General features: G+C 43.5%; 1 protein-coding gene across 1 annotated transcript in view; it reads right to left on the bottom strand.

Moving 5' to 3' along the window:
- Positions 1-22,500, bottom strand: part of dync2h1 (dynein cytoplasmic 2 heavy chain 1) — a 209,961-nt gene that overhangs the window by 133,028 nt on the left and 54,433 nt on the right. Inside the window, exon 6 of the mRNA XM_081371030.1 lies at positions 19,400-19,480. The gene's annotated coding sequence lies outside the window, so the exon portion shown is untranslated. The remainder of the gene's footprint in view (positions 1-19,399; positions 19,481-22,500) is intronic.

Raw genomic sequence — 22,500 nt, 5'->3', positions numbered from 1 at the left:
ACAACCTCAACCCACTTTATAAATCTGCTTCCAGGAATAAGACTCGCTGTTAAGAGAACAAGCAGCTAATAATCGGCAAGACAAAATAGCCTCAGAAAAAAAACATACTTACATTCAGATTCATGACTTATTCATTTACATTGTAAGATACTTCCAGGAATACTACCTTGGAAATGTACATGTCCAAAAAAACATGGAATTGCCATTATATCATGTCTAAAACAAAAGATGGTATTGCCAGAGTAGTTTTTGGTACTTTCTTTGTTAGAACACAATGACCTAATTTATGCATTTAAAATTAAACAGAAAACGTAGTAAATATGTATTAAAGTTACTAAAATACAAGTTACAGTCACAGTAACAGTTAAAGGCAATTCTAATCAGATGAAAAATATATCAGGAAAAATAAAAAAGCTGAAGTGGTGCTGCCAAACAATGGAAACTGTTGTTGGACTGGACAGACAGTCATTATAGAGTACCAGCAGGTGGCGCTGTCGCATTACATCATTTCATGTGCTGAACTACTGATTTTAACCAGTGCTGTTCTTCTTAACTAAGACTAAAGGTAGTTTTCGTCAATTCAAATAAACTATAAATAGTCGATGAAAAACAAAACAGAAAATTAGAAATGTCGGCTTGGAAACTGAATTAAATAAATGTAAGTACTAATGTTGAAATAAAAATAAAAAACATAAAATTACTAAAACTAAAATGTAAATAAAATTACATTCATATAAATTAATATTGATATTACTATTATAAAAAAAAGCTAATTTACACTATTAAATACTGTCCCAGTATATAAATTATACTAAAATAATACTGATCTTATGAGACAAAATCAAACATGGAAGAACAAGAGCATAATCAAGGGTGTAAGTCAGGACAAATTTAAATTTGAACTAAGTGCCAACTTTAGCTCTATGAATAATATTCATAGTCGTTGATTAGCAAATAAAATCATTTCGATTCAAAATTCAGTTTGTAAAGCTAAGCAAATATTGTGTTTACAGTAATGCGTTTACAATGAAAGTCTATGGGGAAAGAAGGCAGGGCGGGACATCGAACAGCTCCTCCCCTTTTGTAAAAACATTTAAATAAATAGCCAATAGGGTTTAGTTTATATCACAGAGCTGTTGAGCTCGGTAAAGCCGCAGTTTCCTCCTAATGTCTAACCGTTTCTCCTCCTGATCTCCTCCATAGTGCATGTAGAACATAGTATTGTTATTGTAGATATAACAATTACTTCTTACAAGTGAACAAGTTTGTACTGTGGAGGGGGCGGGGCTTCAGATTCTAGAGAGCATTTGATTGGACAGAAAATCTGATGAGAAGCTGAATGGACCACTTGCACTGAGCTTTGTGTTTTAGCCTATGTTTACATTCAATGTACTGTGGTAAATGAGTTGAACAAACTCCACCCAAAATGAGTGTCTGCAATAATGAAAATTTTTATTGACAGGAGAAGGGATATTCTGATGTTTACTGTGTGCAGAATTTAAGACCCTGAAGTGTGTGAGAACAGAGGAATAACATCAGTACGAACCACAAACATTTATTTATTTGGATTAAATGTTTTAATCATTCTGTGTCAATCTTTTCACTATTTACATGCCCAAAATGCTATAATATTCAAAGTAGTTGACTGTCATTCTCCTCTACGCTGTGTGCGTTATTGATTAAATAGCCTAGCCTATTTAGCATCGTTACAGGCACCTCGCGAGCATTCATTCATTCAACTATTTTAAAAGACTGGAATAAACACCAGCACACACAAGCAATCCTTTTAATAGTCAATTTCATTTAAAAATGTAAACCCAGCAGGTGAAATCATCTCTTCACCACACCGGAAACTCCTGGAAACTAGAACGCGGAAGTAGTTGTGCATAGTCTATTGCAGAGTGATGATCATTGATAGCCTGGAAATCCAGACCTAACCCTAAAAGATTAATGGTCTGGCGTCGACTAATGAAAATCGGCCAGCTCGAGGGGCGGCACCAAGCATGCATTTGAAAATCACACTGCGCGCAACTGGATAACACTACGACCAATCACAACGATAAACCCCATGCGCTTAGCTAGCAGCGGAGCTAACTGGTAGATTAGACTCTTACCTTATCCGGTCGGCAAAACAGCAAAAACGTCCTTCTTGCAAAGGAACGATTCGAGCGGCGTCTTCTGTTCCTGTTTTAGATAAAAAGCCAAGTCTAACTCGTTCATTGTAGCGGCCAAAGCCGTTTCAAACAACTGGTGTTCATCCATAGCCATCTTGCAATGTTTACTAATGACTTGGACGTCACAGCGCTGTCGTCATCTTTAGCTCCGCCTATATCAGATAACCCAAGTGATTGGTGCAGCTCAGATCGAGGGGCATATTTAATGAGCATCATTACTGGACACCAGAGTAACTCGCTGAGCAAATTCAACTTGTGCTCTCAAGAACTCTGCATTACCAGGGTAGATCATTGATCCATATTGTCGGAAGTGAGAGACTGTCAGTTTTGAACGCTTATTTCTTCTAAATGCAAATTTATTCCTTGTTTTGGAGCACGCTAGCTTATAGATAACAGCAAGACTAACATCATACTAAAAGAAAAAAATAACTTTCATTTTGATTTCATGGGGACTTTAAAATACAGAGAACATGTTTTCAGAGTACAACCTCAAAACATTAACATTTTACACATTAAAATGAGTGCGATAAAATCGCTATTATCAACTCTTTACAAAAAGCCAAAAGTAGCCTACGTTAAGCTGAAAAAACCTGAAGAAATGACGTCAGTAATGCGAAACCAGAAGTTCATCCACCAAGAAAAGTACATAGTACAACTGATTTAGACACTGTGCAGCTCAAATAACACATTTTTTTGTGGGGGAAGAATCAATAGTACTTCAGCTTTCTGCTTTCAAACCCTTCCCTATTCTTGCCCTATTTCACTGTAAGTACATTAATGTAAATGTGACTTATGTTTATTTTTGCCAAAGCAAGTCCAGATTGTTGTCTGTGGCCAGAAGTGAAGAGCAGAGAACAGTCGCTCTTTGTTGGTTTGTATAGTCTCCCTCGCAATGAGTGTTTACAGCTTGTTTCATATTTCTGAAACAAATGCCTCCACAAAACTCCTCATAATGTTCCACCGAACTCTCATTTTCCAACTTTTACCTGCTGACATTTTTATATTTTCTCAGCATTTAAACATGTTTGGTTCAATCAAACCAGATGGATGTGTCCGATTCTCAGCCAGGCTAAACACGAGTTCGCGATCGCGGCCAACAGTGTGTCAGTGTGTCGGTGTGTGTGTGTGTGTGTGTGTGTGTGTGTGTGTGTGTGTGTGTGTGAGTGATGGATGATGCCGGTGTGTGTTTCAGTGGAAGAGAGAGATCAGCTGAGATATCAGATCTGTGTGTGTGTGTGTTAGCCCTAAATGTTTAAATAAACTCTCACACACGCTGTAATTCACGGTATATCATCGCTTGGTCTTTCTCCTGTAATGCCTCTCCTCTCTGTTACACATCACATTTTTCCTTCTCCCTCCCCCTTCATTAATCATGCTGTCGTCCGTGTGTTCTTTCAGTGTTTACATTAAACAGGACTATCATCACGGCAGGCCTGCGAGACGCCGGAGGAATTTAACCCTTAACACACACACACACACACACACACAACTTCACACACACTCATTATTACCCAGACATCTGCGATTTTCCGTTGCTCTCGCATCTTTTGCCGCGTATCGCATATGACGTGATCTAAAAACGCGGCAAAATTTTCCACTGACGCGGCATCTCACTTTTTTAACCGCAAAAAAAAAACAAGTAATAAAAACTCAGTGAGTATTTTAGCGCAATTTTCTCACGTCATGGGATAACACTAAGAGATAGTAAATCTTTTCCTGGATTTTTTTTTGTGCGTTCCCGAGATTAGACCTTCCTTAACATAATGCCGAAAACCCGAAGTCTCTAGGTGGTCTGGTTGAGGAGCAGATAGAAGTGCAAGATTGGTGCGTACAGACAGAACAGAAATCATGAGTTAACAATCGCAATTTTGTCCGGTGGAAAATTGCGCTAAAAACGTGTCTATGTGAAGCAGCCATAAGGATCCATTCACACAGAACACGTTTTAGTCATGGGCGAGACATCTAGACAATCATCTAACGCATGTTTACAGAAAAACCAACTAAAAGCAGCGCAGTGTAATGAAAAAAAATCCGAAGTGTCCCAAATCGCCCCCTATACCCTTAAATAGGGCATTATTTGAGGGAATAGCTATTTGTAGTGGTGTTTCAAACCATAGTGGCTGTTTTTTAATGGATGTCAATGGAGGAGAGGTTTCACTACGCTGAATAAACCGCTTTTGTGGGAAACGTCTTAAGATTTAATGAATCGACAGCCCATTGGCTAATCTACGTGCACTCATTCAATCCCACAATGCACCTCAATAACGAGTGTCAGGGGCGGACTGGGACCAAAAAGTGGCCCTGGACTTTCTGGCCCACAGCAGCCCACCACATCCCACATCATAACACATTGTCTCATTAATGTGCGGAATAATATTTAACACCACTTATAGCATAAAAATATAACACAATACAAAATACACTCACCTAAAGGATTTTTAGGAACACCATACTGATACTGTGTTTGACCCCCTTTCGCCTTCAGAACTGCCTTAATTCTACGTGGCATTGATTCAACAAGGTGCTGAAAGCATTCTTTAGAAATGTTGGCCCATATTGATAGGATAGTGTGGCGAGCAGGACGAGGCCGAGGGCCGTGGGAGGACGGCGCGAGGCCGGTGGCGTAATTATGATGAGCTACACCTGTGAGACGCACCGGTCTCGCATCTCTCACGGAGGAGCGGAGGCATAAAGGAGGAGCGACGACAGTGAAGAGCGAGAGAGGACAGGCCTGTGTTTTAGTTGATGTTTTGTTTTTGGTTTGTGTTGCCAGCAGTCGTCCGTGAGGGGCTGCTGGCTTTTATTTTCATTTTTGTATTTGTGGATTTATTTATTAAAATATGTTGAATGTTCGCCGGTTCCCGCCTCCTTCTTCCCGTACCAACAAACCTCGTTACACTGGTGCCGAAACCCGGGAAGGAGGAGGAACGCGCTGTCAAAGAGCCCTTGCCGCTGTTGGGAATCCGCGGTGCCATCGAGCATGGCGGGCAGTTTCCGTCGCCATGGACGCTCGAGGCGGTGCGCTGGAGTGAGTTGCCGGGGGGACGGACGAGCTCGCTGCTGGCCGCCTGGGTGCTGGAGGGGCGGCTGCCGTCCGGTAGGGAGCGGAGGAGTCGTCGCCGTTCGCCGTGGGCCGGAGCCTGCTGCCATCCGCCATGACGGGGAGGAGCAGGGAACGGGGGACTCCTGCCGACTGCCCGAACCTGGAGGAGCCGTCGCCGTCCACCAGGCGGCGGAGGAGTGTCGTGCCGTCCACCGAGGTCTATCCAGCGTCACCGCCAGGCACCGCGGAGAAGATCGCCCAGCGGGTGGCGGGCCGGATGGCAGCGCGTTGTGGGAACCGGATCAAGTTTTTTTTTTTTTTTTGTTGTTGTTGTTGTTGTTTTTTTTCTCTCTCCCCTCTCTCGTCTCTGTCGCTCCTCATGCTTCCGTCTCCTGTACTCTCGCCTCGTCTGTCCATACCCCCGGGTACCGCAGCCGCCGTGATCGGTCCCCCCGGGGAGGGGGGGGGGGGGAGTAGGCGCAGCCTCGGTGGTACCCCCCGGCCTGCGAGGGGCGATGGGGGTATGTGGCGAGCAGGACGAGGCCGAGGGCCGTGGGAGGACCGCGCGAGGCCGGTGGCGTAATTATGATGAGCTACACCTGTGAGACGCACCGGTCTCGCATCTCTCACGGAGGAGCGGAGGCATAAAGGAGGAGCGACGACAGTGAAGAGCGAGAGAGGACAGGCCTGTGTTTTAGTTGATGTTTTGTTTTTGGTTTGTGTTGCCAGCAGTCGTCCGTGAGGGGCTGCTGGCTTTTATTTTCATTTTTGTATTTGTGGATTTATTTATTAAAATATGTTGAATGTTCGCCGGTTCCCGCCTCCTTCTTCCCGTACCAACAAACCTCGTTACAGATAGCATCTTGCAGTTGATGGAGATTTGTGGGATGCACATCCAGGGCACGAAGCTCCCGTTCCACCACATCCCAAAGATGCTCTATTGGGTTGAGATCTGGTGACTGTGCGGGCCATTTTAGTACAGTGAACTCATTGTCATGTTCAAGAAACCAATTTGAAATGATTTGAGCTTTGTGACATGGTGCATTATCCTGCTGGAAGTAGCCATCAGAGGATGGGTACATGGTGGTCATAAAGGGATGGACATGGTCAGAAACAATGCTCAGGTAGGCCGTGGCATTTAAACGATGCCCAATTGGCACTAAGGGGCCTAAAGTGTGCCAAGAAAACATCCCCCACACCATTACACCACCACCACCAGCCTGCACAGTGGTAACAAGGCATGATGGATCCATGTTCTCATTCTGTTTACGCCAAATTCTGACTCTACCATCAGAATGTCTCAACAGAAATCGAGACTCATCAGACCAGGCAACATTTATCCAGTCTTCAACTGTCCAATTTTGGTGAGCTCGTGCAAATTGTAGCCTCTTTTTCCTATTTGTAGTGGAGATGAGTGGTACCCGGTGGGGTCTTCTGCTGTTGTAGCCCATCCGCCTCAAGTTTGTGCGTGTTGTGGCTTCACAAATGCTTTGCTGCATACCTCGGTTGTAACGAGTGGTTATTTCAGTCAAAGTTGCTCTTCTATCAGCTTGAATCAGTCGGCCCATTCTCCTCTGACCTCTAGCATCAACAAGGCATTTTTGCCCACAGGACTGCCGCATACTGGGTGTTTTTCCCTTTTCACACCATTCTTTGTAAACCCTAGAAATGGTTGTGCGTGAAAATCCCAGTAACTGAGCAGATTGTGAAACACTCAGACCGGCCCGTCTGGCACCAACAACCATGCCACGCTCAAAATTGCTTAAATCACCTTTCTTTCCCATTCTGACATTCAGTTTGGAGTTCAGGAGATTGTCTTGACCAGGACCACACCCCTAAATGCATTGAAGCAACTGCCATGTGATTGGTTGATTCGATAATTGCATTAATGAGAAATTGAACAGGTGTTCCTAATAATCCTTTAGGTGAGTGTAAATGCTATTTAAACATTTATTTTAAGAAACACAACATTAGGTCATATTTGTAAAACAAAGGGAAACAAACAGAAAAACATTAAGACATACAACATTATTAATATAAAACTATCAAGACAGCAAATCAGCTAGTCAGGGGTATCATCTTAGTGCAGTGTAAGATACACTTCTCAGCAGAGTAAACTGCACCACTCAGCTGTAATCCAGACTGAAACTATTTTGCATTAACACAAATCCTCATGGCATACTATTAGGCTATCATGTGACATTAAACTGATGCTTTTTTTTTTTAAAGCATAACTTTTCAGCTCCACCTTTTCTTTTCTTCCACCTTTTCATCCATGGACAATTATTTGTAATTATCTGCTCAGAGAAATTCACTGTAACGGATCAATCTCTCTCTCTCTCTGTAAATGAGACGTGAAAGGGGGCGTATTTCAAGCGCCAGCGCGGCCGACAAGGAGTGTGTTTTGTGTGCATGTGAGTGTATTGTCCTCCCTCCCTGTTAATTAGTTTGGTCAACTCCATTGCGTATCTTGAAATACGCCTGACTCACTCATCTTTATAAACCTCATATGATTTCCGTCATTTAAAAAAAAAAATAATAATATATATATATATATATATATATATATATATATATATATATATATATATATATATATATATATATATATATATTGTGTACCGGGTGGGACCGGCCCACACCGGGAAAAGTCCCTGTGCTCCAGATGGCCAGTCCGCCCCTGACGAGTGTACAACCAGTGTACACCATAGACTGTAAAAAATAGGTGTACACTCAACAGCTTGAGAATACCCATAATGCACCGTGAGAGTCACGCCCCAAATAAATCCTGGCGTCTGACCATAAGATGGCGTCCGCAGCTGAATCATCCATCCATCCATTTTCCAAACCGCCGAGCCAATGTGGCTACAGCGCAATATCATACAAGTAATACTTCCTTTTTAATTGATTATTTAATTAAGGTTTATGTATAGCAGGGGGTCCTGCTGATCGACTATCCTGCACAGTTTATCTCCAACCCTAATTAAACACACCTGAAGCAACCAATTAGCGTCTTCAGGATCGCTTGAAAATTAAAGGCAGGTGTGTTTGATTAGGGTTGGAGATGAACTGTGCAGGACAGTCGATCGGCAGGAGCAGGGTTGGCCACCCCTGATGTATAGTTTCCAACTTTTCATCTTACTAATGGAGCTGCCAGATTGCTAAGTGTCAAATGATTATTACACAGCAAACACAAAACAGAAAATATAAAAAATAAAATAAAATAAAAATTACAAGGTCTAGAGACTTTAGTCTTAAGTCTAAATGTAAGTTAAACTACTTTTTTCTCACAGTTTAAAGTCCAAATAGTCCAGTCATTTTATGAAAAAAGGTTGAACAAATTGCAACAGAAGCAAACTCAACTGAGTTTGTATCCTCAATATGTCCTGAGTAAGGAAAAAAAAGTCCCGAAGAATCCCATTAGGGGAAAGTTTCGAAAAATACCCAAATATAGCCTATTCATACGCCTATTCATTCTTCTTCTTACGTGAATAGGGTAAAAAATTTAACCTTTAGATATCACCATGAAAATTACTGAGTTGATTACTTACATCAAGACAAACAAAAAATGTATTACAAGTTTTTTTAAATGGTTTGTTAACATGGACAAACGGTGCATAATCTAATTACGTATGTGCTAATTTGCATAAATACCACAACAGATCTAAACATTGGGTATAGCCAGGTGAAAATGTCTTGTTGAATCTTGTTGACACATAACAGTAAAATACTTAATATTAAGGTCTGAATGGAACCCATTTAGGCTACCCATGAGCATTAATACATAGAGGCAGGAAGAAATACTTTAGAAACCAGCCTTTGACTTTGAATATCATTTAGTGCTCCAGCTTTGTAGCTGTAAAAGCAAAAGTGGATAATTCACCTCAGATCTTGAAATTAAACAAATGGAAACAAGAACGTTCAAACTGTGAACAAACAAGTGTATTCTTTGACAAATATTGTTTTAGTAACTCAGTAGTGTGTTTTTAATAATGTTTAAATGGTGTAATATTTGTGAATTTGATTATGTAGGTACTCATCTATTTTCTTGCGAGTGCCGTCGAGATTACTCGCTGGTGCCGCGAGACTCCGCCCACGCGCTGTTCTGATTGGCTGACTTCGCTCACACGCTGTTCTGATTGGCTGACTTCGCTCACACGCTGTACTGATTGGCTGTGGGTTTTGATTGATTTTGACGCATCTGATAAAAGATTATGAAGACAAACATCGTTTAAATTTGGAATAACAGGATGAATTGTTCACATTAAAAACATGAATGTGCATTTAGAAAGTTACAACGCAATGAGTACTTATCTCATTCTTCTAACATTTCTATTAATTTCTATTATATATTCTAAATGTATCATGCCTGAAGCTATTTTCTCATTCAGTTTTAAATGTGAATATTGATTGTACAAATTAGTTTTATTCAATTTGTGTACTGTTGATGAAGGTTAGCCATAATGATAATGGTTTATAAAGTGACAGAAACTACATTTCCCATCATCCTCTGCGGGAAGAATGACAGAATACAAGATAAATAATAAATTATGCGCCTCATTTACTCTACATTTTGTGGCTAAAAAGTCAGAAATTGACAAAGAATTAAAAAGAAGACTTGAAGTTGAAGTCCATTTGGTGTTTTTCATGATATCGATCTCAGATCAACAGCTGTCTGTTTCATCGTTGTGCATATGTGACTGTCTTTAAATGTGTGTGTATTAATAGACGTGCTTAAGACTCGACCTTTCCCTTGGGAACTCCCGATAAACTTGGACGGTTAACTTGAGACGCCGCCGAGCATAACTGAGACGTTTCGCTCTGCATGGTCTCGATATCTTAACTCCAGCGCGTTAACTTTAAGACACACACATTATTGAGATAGTAATAGCATTAGTGTTGGCTTTGAAGCCTCTGCCAGGGATGCATGGCAGATGATCCCGACACTCCAGAGGAAAAGTAAAGATGAGTCTGTATCTGGGAAACACAAACAGATCAGTGTAACTAAGAAACTTGAACACTATGTGACACACTTCTTTAAGATCTGCCCTGGATTGTATTGCTCAGAGGTTCTGGAGGTCTCAGCTAATGTTGCATTTAATTATTAACTATGGCTTAGGTGTTTTTCCCGGGAAAAATTGAATTTTTGAGTCACTTCTGAACCTCTAGTGGGAGAAAAGGACAAAAACATCAGGAGACTGAAGCAACATGTAATCTCGTCTCTGTCTATAAGAAACAACTGAGATATTAAAGAGACCGTATTGGTGATTTTTCTTTGGTGAGACCTGAAATATGAGAAATATAATTATTTCAGGGTGAGGAAATTACATATTCCAGACTGATTTAATATATCAGGAGTTTGATCTGTTTGGCCGTATTGGTTAACATTCTCCATTATTACAGCCTTGATAATATCAGCTAAAAAAGGAAAGAGGCTTATAACGAGTTATTGTATTTTGCTGAAATATTGTGTACAGGCCAATATGCCCTTCAAAGTCTTGATGTCGTTTGTGCTCTACTAGAACCGGTTTTCCTGCTTGAATGTTGATTATTTTCCTCATATTCTCCATTGTTGCGGCTCCTCTCTTCCCAGTCTGTCAGTAACGCTCTGTTTACTTCCTGTCTCTATGAAGCCCCTCCTCCTGAAAAGCACACTGTGCTCTGATTGGTCGGTTGGAGCTGTGTGTTGTGATTGGTCGAGCGCTTCGAGTGTGTTTGGGAAATGTCCCACTCTTACCATAACCGCCAGTTTAACACACTACTAACTAACTCAACCAGGCCCCGCCCCTTTATTCTGCGCATTAATTATTATAATGAGGATTATTGTGACGTGTTCGTTCCCGGAAGAAACTCAAGACTACAATGGAGGCGTTTCAGAAACACTGACACTGATATAGAGAATAACTCTTTAAATAAAGGGACTTTGCAGAGCTTTTTCAGGCTCAAACCAGACCGATGTCAGCGTGAGCAACATTTGTGGGTCTGGACTCACAGTTGTGTAAACTGGAGCGGTCAGTGTTCAGTGTTTTATTTAGTTATTTTCAGTTGTGCGGCGCCCCTCAAGAGAAACCCAAACCCTCTCATGTCTGTTTGCGCTCTCATTGCCCCTGGTAACATGCTAACAGTTCCCGCGGCTTCTCTTTTCCCCTCAACGGGGCATGAGGGGGTATTTAGCCCCATGGGGGGGGGGGGGCTGATGGGAGGGGAGGATGTCTGACCTTGTAACTATATCAGGGGAGAAGTGATGGAGACCAAACCACACACACACACATGCACAAACACACAATCATGTCATCATGTGCACACTAAATATTTCAAACACACACACACACACACACCATGCAGCGCAGAGCTAATGAATGACACAACCGTTTACAGTACATGTGAAACCGTGGAAGCCCATTTCTGCCACATACTTCAGAAAACAATAAAGGCTTCTGCAAATCATATTTATGACATAGAAAGTGATAATGATGACAAAAAAAAATCTAAATGATCAGATACTAAGATACTACTGAAATTATGAGATAAGTCATAATTATGACAAATATGATAATTATGATTTAATTATAATTATATATTATGAGTCAATTGTGACAAAAAGTAATAATTATGATTATTATGACTTTTTATCTCATAAGTTTGACTTTTATGTCATTTGACATTTTGTCATATTACGCATTTTTATCTCATTTAAAAAAAAATTTGTTAGAATTATGGATTTTAGTCTGTTTTTTTATGTCGAAATTATGGCTTTGTCTATTGTCATAATTGTGGCTATTATCTCATGATTTTTGACATAAAGTTTGACTTTTTGTCATATTTTAACGTCACAATGCATTTTGATCTAATTATTTTTGTCATAATTATGGCTTTTATCTCATAATTTTTAGTTTTTTCTCACAAGTTTTTTTTTCTTATTTTGACTCGTGTCATTATTATGATTTTTTTATCTCATAATTAATAATAAAATTATATTAATTATCTAAAAAATATTACATATATTAAAATTACGTATAAACTATAAACTTTTTGTCTTCCAACTTGTCATAATTACGACTTTTATCTCATAATTATGACATTTTATCTCATTCAATTAAAATTATATATTTAATTATATACAACTTAAAATTAAATCTGTTAAAATGTATAACATATTTTAATAATTTATATATAATCTTAATATATATATAGATAACTTTCATGATAATAACGACTTTATTCAACTCTTCATGTTCTGTGTGTTTCTCTGAGTGAGTTCACGTAGTGTACGACAAAACGTTGGCTCACTATTGGCCAGCATCACACGCATCACACACATGACCAGCGTCGGCCAATAGCGAGCCTCCGTTCTGACGTACAACCCAGAAGTGCTGCGCTGTTACACTACGTGAATAAAGTCGTTATTTTTGTTTGTTTTTGCGCACAAAAAGTATTCTCGTCGCTTGATAAACTGAAGGTTGAGCCGCTGTAGTGACTTGGACTATTTTAAACATTGTCTTTATTAACTTTCTGGGCCGGCAAGTTTCAATAACAGAGAAGCCTATGGAGGAGTGAGTCAGCTCTCAAGATTACATCAAAAATATCTTAATTTGTGTTCTGAAGATGAACGAAAGTCTTACGGGGTTGGAACAACATGAGGGAGAGTAATTACTGACAGAATCTTCAGTTCCCTTTCGTCAGCAGGGAACTCCGACGCCTCGTCGGGGGAGTTCCCCTGACGAATTGGGATCACGCCAGGGATCCAACCACCTTCGAGAGAGTTAACAACGAGCCAATGAAAGAGAAACTGAATTGGCATGCAATATTTGCATTCCGCGGCCCGCCTACCAGCGCGGGTATAAAAGGCGGAAGTAAACATTGCGCAATGCTTATCGCCTCGGAGCCGAACAGATTGCTTTGTGCTGCTGTTTTCCGCCTGAGAAGTGAAGCGTTTTCAACGAGTCTCTTCGGGAAGAGTCCTCTCTGGTGCCGGTGTGACAGCCTCGTCAGTGATCGCCGCTTCTGCCAGCTGTGAAAAAAAAAAAAAAAGCCGTTTTCACGGCTGGTATTTGAGTGCCCACACGGGCTTGCAGTTTCCCCGTGTGTGGCCGCGGTGGGTCCCTGAGAGCTTCGGCACTGAAAGAGAGGTTCTCTCTCTTTCCTAAAAGAGTTTTGGGCGACCTGCTTCTTTGTCTACGTGACAAAGATGTCATCTCGCCCGTGTGTTTCTGGATGCGGTAGACTTCTGTCTCAGGGTGATGGTCACAAACACTGCGTCTCGTGCTTGGGCTTAGCGCACGCAGAGGCAGCGTTTGTGAACGAGTCATGTTTTCATTGTGGGAACATGACTCTGGCGACGCTCCGCTCGAGACTTCGAATCCTTCAGCAGAAAGTTGCTGAGGGTGTCCCTTCAGTCTACACCCGATCTAATTCGTCGGCTGGTTCAGTTCAGCAGGCGACTACTTCGGCTGTGGCTGTTGGTGAGCGTATGAGGGTTTCAGTGCGGACTACCTCGCCAGGTGAAAGATCCTCACGAGGCTCCCACTCCTCTGTAGCGCCGTTGCCATCGGTGCCCCCGTTGGAGCCGCTGGTGCCGCCCCGTGCGGTTCCGGTTGTTTCCTTCGGGGCGCCACCTGAAGATGCGATGTCTATCGCTGCATCGGAGGGAGAGCGGTCATCCTCAGGTGACGACTCGGCGGGTCTACCACCTTCGGGTGTGGTGGCTGCGGCTGAGCCGGATCCTGAGCTGGCCGCTATGCTTGCCCGGGCGGCCGCGAATGTCGGGCTCGTGTGGAACCCCCCACCGTGTCCCGAACCTTCGCGGCTTGATGATTGGTGTATCGGGGCAGGTCAGGCTGGTTCTCAGCGTCCCGCTCCGGTCCCTTTCTTCCCGGAGGTGCATGAAGAGGTGACGAGGTCATGGATGGCACCCCTGACTGCCAGACATAGATCAACTCACCCCTCCTCCCTCACCACTTTGGATGGTGGAGCGGTTAAGGGATACGAGGGAATCCCCCCGGTGGAGCGGTCAGTAGCGATGCAGCTGTGTCCGAAAGCCGCTTCCACTTGGCGGGGTGCCCCTTCACTCCCCTCCCGCGCCTGTAGGTTCTCCTCTGGGCTTACCGAGAAGGCCTACAGGGCGTGTGGAGAAGCCGCTTCCGCCCTGCATGCCATGGCGTTGCTTCAGGTCCACCAGGCCAAGGCGCTTCATGACATGCAGCAAGGTGGTCCCGACCCAGGGGTGCTGCAGGAGCTGCGTGTGGCGACGGACTTCGCCCTCCGGGCGACGAAAGTCACCGCACGTTCTCTGGGACGGGCGATGTCCACTTTGGTGGTCCAGGAGCGCCACCTCTGGCTTACCCTCGCGGATATGCGGGATTCAGAGAAATCCAGATTTCTGAATGCTCCCATATCCCGAGGGGGCCTTTTCGGCGACTCGGTGGGGGACTTCGCCCAAGAGTTCTCCGCCGCCCAAAAGCAGTCTGAGGCGCTTCGGCATGTCCTGCCCAGGAAACGGACTGCTGCTGGTCCGTCTCCTGTGGCCGAGGAACCTCGGGCTGCTCGTCGCCGAGGGCGCCCTCCTGCGGCCGCCTCTGCTCCTCCTTCTGGACAGCAGTCCAACTCCAGGAGGCGGGGCGCCGGTCGTAGGGGGGCTCCCCCGCCCGCTCAGCCGCCTCCACCCCCCAAGAAGGCGAAAGGAAAGAGGCGTTCCTGAGACGGGCGACCCAGAGGACCGAGGAACTGCTCTACGGGAGGGGGCCTCTGCTCCCCTCCTTCCCCCGGAGGAGGGCCGGGTGGAAAATCTTTTGTTTGTGTCTGTTTCTGTTCCGCCACCGACCACGATGCTGGCACCGGCTACGATGCCACCAGAGCCGTGTCCCTGCCCTCCACCTCGCTGCCCCTCCGCGGGTACGCCGGTCGTGCGGGTGGGCTCGTTGCGGCGGTTTCTCGGAGCCTGGTTAGAGCTCCCGAGTCCGTCGCGCTGGCTCATCCGCACCATCCGGCTCGGCTATGCAATTCAGTTTGCACGCCGGCCTCCCAAGTTCAGGGGCATCCGCTTCACCCGTGTGCGTCTAGTGGATGCTCCGGTCTTGCGGAAAGAGATCGACGTCCTGCTGGCGAAGGACGCGATCGAGCCGGTCCCTCCAGCCGATATGAGGTCAGGGTTTTACAGCCCTTACTTCATTGTACCCAAGAAAGGCGGTGGGTTACGACCAATCCTGGATCTGCGAGTATTGAATCGGGCCCTGCACAAGCTCCCGTTCAAGATGCTCACACAGAAACGCATTTTCGAGTGCATCCGTCCCAAGGATTGGTTTGCAGCGATCGACCTGAAGGACGCGTACTTTCATGTCTCGATTCTTCCTCGACACAGACCATTTCTTCGGTTTGCTTTCGAGGGTCGAGCATATCAGTACAAGGTCCTACCCTTCGGGCTGGCCCTGTCGCCCCGTGTCTTCACGAAAGTCGCGGAGGCGGCCATTGTTCCCATGAGAGAACAAGGCGTTCGCATTCTCAACTATCTCGACGACTGGCTCATTCTGGCTCACTCGCGAGATGTGTTGTGCGATCACAGGGACATGGTGCTCCGTCACCTCAGTCAGTTGGGGCTTCAGGTCAACTGGGAGAAGAGCAAACTCTGCCCCGTGCAGAGGATCTCTTATCTCGGTATGGAACTGGACTCAGTCGCTCAGACGGCGCGCCTCACAGAGGAGCGCGTCCAGTCAGTGCTCACCTGTCTCAAGTCCTTTCGAGGCAAGACAGCGGTCCCACTGAAACAGTTTCAGAGGCTCCTGGGGCATATGGCAGCCGCAGCCGCAGTAACGCCGCTCGGCTTGTTGCATATGAGACCGCTCCAGCACTGGCTTCACGACCGAGTCCCGAGGTGGGCGTGGCAGAGCGGCACGTTCCGGGTCAAAGTCACCCCGCACTGTCGCCAAACCTTCTCCCCTTGGTCGGATCCTGCGTTTCTACGGGCCGGAGTGCCCCTAGTCCAGGTTTCCAGGCATGCTGTGGTGTTCACAGATGCTTCTGCCAAGGGTTGGGGGGCCACGTACAAAGGGCATGCAGTCTCGGGTCTGTGGACGGGGCCCCAGCTGCATTGGCACATCAATTGCCTAGAGTTGCAAGCAGTACGCTTGGCCTTGTGTCGCCTCAAGGGGTTTCTCAGACACAAGCATGTACTGGTCCGTACGGACAGCACTGCGACCGTTGCGTACATCAACCGACAAGGTGGTCTGCGCTCCCGTCGTATGTCGCGACTCGCCTCCCACCTCCTCCTATGGAGTCAGAAGCATCTGAGGTCGCTTCGTGCCATTCATGTCCCAGGGGAGTTCAATTATGTGGCCGACGAGCTTTCACGTCAGCCTCCCCTTCCGGGAGAGTGGCGACTCCATCCCCAGGCAGTCCAGCTGATTTGGCGAATCTTCGGAGCCGCACAGGTAGACCTGTTTGCAGGAGCGGGTCTAGGGTAGAGGAGCAGGTCCTTTTGGTGGCCCCGTATTGGCCAACCCGGACTTGGTTCCCAGAACTCATGCTCCTTGCGACAGCCCCTCCCTGGCCGGTTCCTCTGAGGAAGGACCTTCTCTCTCAGAGACGGGGCACTCTATGGCACCCGCGTCCAGACCTCTGGAAACTCCATGTCTGGTCCCTGGACGGGACGCGGAGGTTCTAGATGGCCTGCCACAGGCAGTGGTAGATACCATCTCTTCAGCTCTATGCTCTGAAGTGGAACCTGTTCGTCGGCTGGTGTTCTTCCCACGGGGAGAACCCACGAACTTGCCCGATCAGAGTCGTGCTCTCCTTCCTACAACAAGGGTTGGAGCGAAGGCTGTCTCCCTCCACCCTTAAAGTGTATGTGGCCGCAATAGCCGCACATCACGATGTAGTTGAAGGTAAGTCCGTGGGGAAGCACGACCTGGTCATCAGATTCCTCAAGGGTGCTAGGAGGCTAAATCCACCTCGCAACTTGCACCCTGTACCCTCTTGGGACTTAACTTTAGTGCTTAGAGCACTTCAAAGTCCTCCTTTTGAGCCTTTGCTGTCAGTCGAGCTTAATATCCTGTCCATTAAGACAGCGCTCCTGTTAGCATTGGCTTCCTTCAAGAGGGTAGGGGATCTGCAGGCATTTTCGGTCGACGAATCGTGCCTAGAGTTCGGGCCTGGCCTTTCTCAGGTCATATTGAGACCCAGGCTCGGATATGTGCCCAAGGTTCCTACCACTCCCTTCGCAGACCAGGTAGTGAACCTGCAAGCGCTGCCCCAGGAGGAGGCAGACCCAGCCCTAGCTTTTCTCTGTCCCGTCCGGGCCCTCCGGGTTTATATAGACAGAACACAAAGCTTTAGGACCTCAGATCAGCTCTTTGTTTGTTACGGAGGCCAGCAGAAGGGGAAGGCTGTCTCCAAGCAGAGGTTAGCCCACTGGCTAGTGGATGCTATCACCAGGGCTTATGAGTCCCAGGGTGAGCCCTGCCCACCTAGGTTGCGGGCTCACTCCACTAGGAGTGTTGCCGCTTCCTGGGCTCTGGCACAAGGCGCCTCGCTAACAGACATTTGTAGAGCTGCGGGCTGGGCGACACCGAACACGTTCGCTAGGTTTTATAGCCTACGTGTGGAACCGGTTTCCTCCCGAGTACTCGCTACGGCCAGTAATTAGAGGGAATAGGTGTGTCGGCTTGCGACGCCATTCCGTGAGCGGATACGTGCGTCTTTGTGCTCCGTTGGTTACCCAACAAACGGCTAACCTCGTGAGTTCCTCCATCACCCCTCCGGTGCCAGGCGTTGCGGACCGCCCGGCACCAGGTCTGCTACCTTCAGTAAGGAGTAGCTAGTAGACTGGGTGTTCTTTCCAGTGGTCCCTGCGGCGACCCATTATTGCCACGTGCATTGCATCCGTGTCTTCCCCTTGACAGACACATTCTGTCATCCCTGTTGAGTACGCTCCTCACTCCTCTGGACTGGGACTACCTTCAAGGGTTTCCATATGTTTCACTACCCTACGTGGTTAGTACATGTGTGTATTTGAGGGCCTTCCTCTAGGCTGCCTCAGCTTCCGCAGCGTTCCCCCCTATTATATCCTTGGGGTCGGGCACGCTTTCCCAGTGTTATCCAATATCCACTGATTGGGTCTTGCGGAACAGCAGTGTGATTCCCTAGCTAGCTCCCGCAAAATTTTCTGGAAACTGCTGCAGGGTAGCTTAGCTGGGCGCTGGAAGGGGCCAGCACTATGGCGTTTTGGTAGGGATCCCAATTCGTCAGGGGAACTCCCCCGACGAGGCGTCGGAGTTCCCTGCTGACGAAAGGGAACGTCTCGGTTACGTATGGTAACCCTCGTTCCCTGAGTCCAGGGAACGGAGACGCCTCGTCCCGTCGCCATGTTGCTGTACCTTCGCGGAGGACTGGACACTGTTCGGCTCCTCAGCGAAAAGCATTGCGCAATGTTTACTTCCGCCTTTTATACCCGCGCTGGTAGGCGGGCCGCGGAATGCAAATATTGCATGCCAATTCAGTTTCTCTTTCATTGGCTCGTTGTTAACTCTCTCGAAGGTGGTTGGATCCCTGGCGTGATCCCAATTCGTCAGGGGAACTCCCCCGACGAGGCGTCTCCGTTCCCTGGACTCAGGGAACGAGGGTTACCATACGTAACCGAGACGTTTTGGGTGAACTAACCCTTTAAGCTGTTTGTTTTTTCCAGCAATGCACGAGTATTTCATTCTGAACATAATCTATAACACAAAGAGTCCCAGTGGTGTCCTGCCAAATATGTGCTATGTGAATATGGGGGTTTGTGTGTCCTGATCCGTGTTTGTTAGGGCCGAGTTGAAACGACACAACTACACACAACACTTAAACACATAATTCTTCTGAACTCTTGGACTGTTAAAGTCATTCTGGAGCGGAGGAACAGAAACAAATGGATAGAAGGACCGAGAAAAACAGTCACCTGGGGAAAATAAACTCTCCAGGTTTCAGGACATTAAAGCTGACGGTTTTCCCTACAGGAAGCGCAAGCTGGAGTGTGTGAGACGTTACACACACACACGAACACACACTCAAGGTATTTCACATGTGAAATTCAGTATTCCCTACGGAGAGATGTTGAGGATCCTCCAGATTAAACGAACAGAACGCAAGCCGCCCTTCCCCTCCGACTCTCGGCCCAGACATCTCAGAATGTGTGTGTACACTACAGTTTCAATACCTTCAGTCCGGCTTGATGATGTTTATGGGCGTATCGTCCGTGTGGAGTTTCTCACCATCATGTCGATCCAAACCCACATGACTGTGGAACACAAAAATTCCCGCTGTTATTTTTCATACAATTAAAGTGGATGGAAAGCGGAGCTGCTATAAGCTTAAAAAACTAAAACTCTATAAAGCACTTTTAAAGGGGCGGTTGATTATGATTTGACTTCTCTAACTTTAGTTAGTGTGTAATGTTGCTGTTTGAGCATAATCAACATCTGCAAAGTTACAACGCTCAAAGTTCAAAGCAAAGGGAGATATTTGCTTTTACAGAAATCACTTTTTAAGGACTACAACAAACGGCTGGTAGAGACTACACCACATTCCTCCCGGGTTAGTGACATCACCAACCCTAGAATTTACATAAACCCCGCCCCCTGAACACGATTTATAGATTAATCAAGACAGAATATGCTAATCAATGACTAGAAGATAACTACACATAAGCTAAATTCATCAACTAACCATTCAGAAATGTCCTGTTGCTTCTACATGTTGTCACTTCTTCTTGAGTCTCTCCATCATTGTCTGACTCCGGTTTGAACATAAAAGGCTAAAAGTTTTTGAAATGTTCAGTGCATGTGTGTGTGAGGTAAAAAGGACACAAGCTGTTGAAGCTCCGCCCCCTGTGCCGGGAGCAGCAGCTCATTTGCATTTAAAGGGACAGACACAAAAACGGTGTGTTTTTGCTCAACCTCAAAAAGTGACAATTTTAACATGCTATATAAAAATATATATATTTTGAGCTAAAATTTCACACACACACTCTGGGGACATCAGAGACTTATTTTACATCTTGTGAAAAGGGCATTATTTATTGTTAAATTCAGAAATAATGTAAAATACCAGTAAAAAAAAAACATTAACACAATAAACATGTATTTTAGTTTCCCACCATCATGTTCAATTCAATTCACAATCAATTCCCGCTGTTATATTTCATATACAGAATTCGTACAGATACTGTAAAATGAAAAAATTCAAAGACTTTTCAAGAAAAAAGAAAAAAAAAATCATGGACTACAATCAGAGATCTCATTTATCAAACAATATCTTTCTTTATTATCTCTTAAATTCTCATAATTTTGACTGGTCATAATTTACTTTTTATCTCATAATTTTGACTTTCTACATCATAATTATGACTTTATATCATAATTTTGACTGGTCATAATTTACTTTTCATTGCATAATTTGACTCAATCTCACAATTTTGACATGTCTTAATTATGACTTTTATATCACAATTATGAATTTTTGTCAGTCATTTTGTCATAATATCGACTTATCATCACGATTTCTAATCTCATAATTATGACTTTTTATATCATAGTTTTTACTTATGTTATAATTGAATTTTTATCTCATAATTGACTTTTTATAGCATAATGTTGACTTTCTACATCATACTTATGACTTAACATATAATTTTGACATGAACAGCAGCATGAACATTTGTCATAATTGACTTTTTATCGCATAATTTTGACTTTTATCTTAGAATTTTGACTGGTCATAATTGACTCTTTATCTCATGATTTTGGTTTGTGTCATGATTAACTTTTTATCTCATAATTTACTTTTATCCCATCATTTTGACTTTTTATCCCATAATTTTCACTTTAATCTCATAATTTTGACTTTTTATCTCATCATTTTCAATTTAATCTCAGAATTTTGACTTTTTATCTCATAATTTTGACATCATAATTGACTTTTTATATCATAATTTTGACTTTCCACATCATAATTATGACTTTCTATATTATAATTTTGACTTGTGTCATAACTGACTTTTTATCTCATAACTTTGACTTTCTACATCATAATTATGACTTTCTATATTATGACTTTTATCTCATAATTTTGACTGGTCATAACTTACTTTTCATCACATAATATGACTTAATCTCACAATTTTGACATATCTTAATTATGACTTTTATATGACAATTAAGAATTTTTGTCAGTCATTTTGTCATATCGACTTATCATCATTACGATTTCTTATCTCATAATTATGACTTTTTATATCATAGTTTTTACTTATGTTATAATTGAATTTTCATCTCATAATTTACTTTTTATCGCATAATGTTGACTCTCTACTACATGATACTTATGACTTAACATAATTTTGACATGAACAGCAGCATGAACATTTGTCATTGACTTTTTATCGCATGATTTTGATTTGTGTCATGATTAACTTTTTATCTCATAATTTACTTTTATCCCTTCATTTTGACTTTTAATCCCATAATTTTCACTTTAATCTCATAATTTTGACTTTTTATCTCATAATTTTCACTTTAATCTCAGAATTTTGACTTTTTATCTCATAATTTTGACATCATAATTTACTTTTTATATCATAATTTTGACTTTCTACATCATAATTATGACTTTCTACATCATAATTATGACTTTCTATATTATGACTTTTATCTCATAATTTTGACTGGTCATAACTTACTTTTCATCACATAATATGACTTAATCTCACAATTTTGAAATGTCTTAATTATGAATTTTATATGACAATTAAGAATTTTTGTCAGTCATTTTATCATAATATCGACTTGTCTTCATTACGATTTCTAATCTCATAATTATGACTTTTTATATCATAGTTTTTACTTATGTTATAATTGAATTTTTATCTCATAATTGACTTTATCGCATAATGTTGACTTTCTACATCATACTTATGACTTAACATATAATTGTGACATGAACAGAAGCATGAACATTTGTCATAATTGACTTTTTATCGCATAATTTTGACTTATATCTCAGAATTTTGACTGGTCATAATTGACTTTTTATCTCATGATTTTGATTTGTGTCATGATTAACTTTTTTATCTCATAATTTACTTTTATCCCTTCATTTTGACTTTTAATCCCATAATTTTCACTTTAATCTCATAATTTTGACTTTTTATCTCATAATTTTCACTTTAATCTCAGAATTTTGACTTTTTATCTCATAATTTTGACATCATAATTTACTTTTTATATCATAATTTTGACTTTCTACATCATAATTATGACT

This window comes from Scardinius erythrophthalmus, assembly GCF_964197995.2.
Source record: "Scardinius erythrophthalmus genome assembly, chromosome: 7".
In the NCBI taxonomy this organism is placed as follows: Eukaryota; Metazoa; Chordata; class Actinopteri; order Cypriniformes; family Leuciscidae; genus Scardinius; species Scardinius erythrophthalmus.
This window is presented reverse-complemented; position numbering and strand designations above follow the sequence as displayed.